The sequence below is a fragment of the Moschus berezovskii genome, chromosome 20, assembly GCF_049115385.1.
Source record: "Moschus berezovskii isolate FMDL1 chromosome 20, NW_MosBer_1.0, whole genome shotgun sequence".
NCBI lineage: Eukaryota > Metazoa > Chordata > Mammalia > Artiodactyla > Moschidae > Moschus > Moschus berezovskii.
The window spans coordinates 27,949,142-27,949,878 of record NC_142479.1 but is presented as its reverse complement, the minus strand read 5'-3'; the positions used below and the strand labels follow the sequence as shown (position 1 = coordinate 27,949,878).

Genomic DNA, 737 nt, shown 5'->3' with positions numbered 1-737 from the left:
TGAGGACCCAGAGGAGAGCATCTAAGTGTACTTTATGCACTGATGTCTTATGAAGGCTCAGAGCTAGGGTAGGTGGGTAGGAAAGGAAAGGAGTGGCAAGATAAAGACAGCTCTTAGGGAAGATTAACATGAGGCAGCCTGTTAAGCTGCAGAAAGAGTGAGAGTGAAATTGAAGGGCCTGCAGGGGCACGTGAGGGAACTTTGAATATTTCCTCTGTGGCAGGCGTTAAGCACTTAGCATATATTATGACATGTAATCCTCCCAAGAGCCCTGGGAGATTTGTGTCATTAGCCTCTCTGTTTCACAGATGACTAAAGCAAGGTTAAGGAATCTCCCTAAGGTTACCTGGCTTAAAACCAGCAGAGCTCGGTCCTTGCTTCAGCAACACGTGTACTAAAATATCGGAACAGTACAGAGAAGATTAGCACGGCCCCTGCGCAAGGATGACTCGCAAACTGTAAAGTGCTCCATAGCTTAAACAAACGAGCAAAAAATAAAAGAACATACAAACAAAAGTGAACAGAGCTCAGATTTGAGCCCGCACAGCCCACCACCCCAGCTCACTTTCTAACCCCTATGCTACGTCACCGTTATACCGATGACCTAGAAAAATCCAGACTGACTAAGTCTGAGACAATCACCTCATCTGGCATATCCAGCAAGGCAGAGCGTGGAGAAAAGTATTTAGGACTTTGCTCAGGAAGATGCCTGAGTATTCAGGACATCCAATGCCTCT

The 737-nt window shown here is 46.1% G+C and overlaps 1 non-coding gene across 1 annotated transcript; it reads left to right on the top strand.

Moving 5' to 3' along the window:
• Window positions 1-370: 370 nt before the first annotated feature.
• LOC129544804 (U6 spliceosomal RNA) lies at window positions 371-478 on the top strand. Its single transcript, XR_008683553.2, has one exon. It is a non-coding gene; the product is annotated as a U6 spliceosomal RNA (small nuclear RNA).
• Window positions 479-737: the final 259 nt, after the last annotated feature.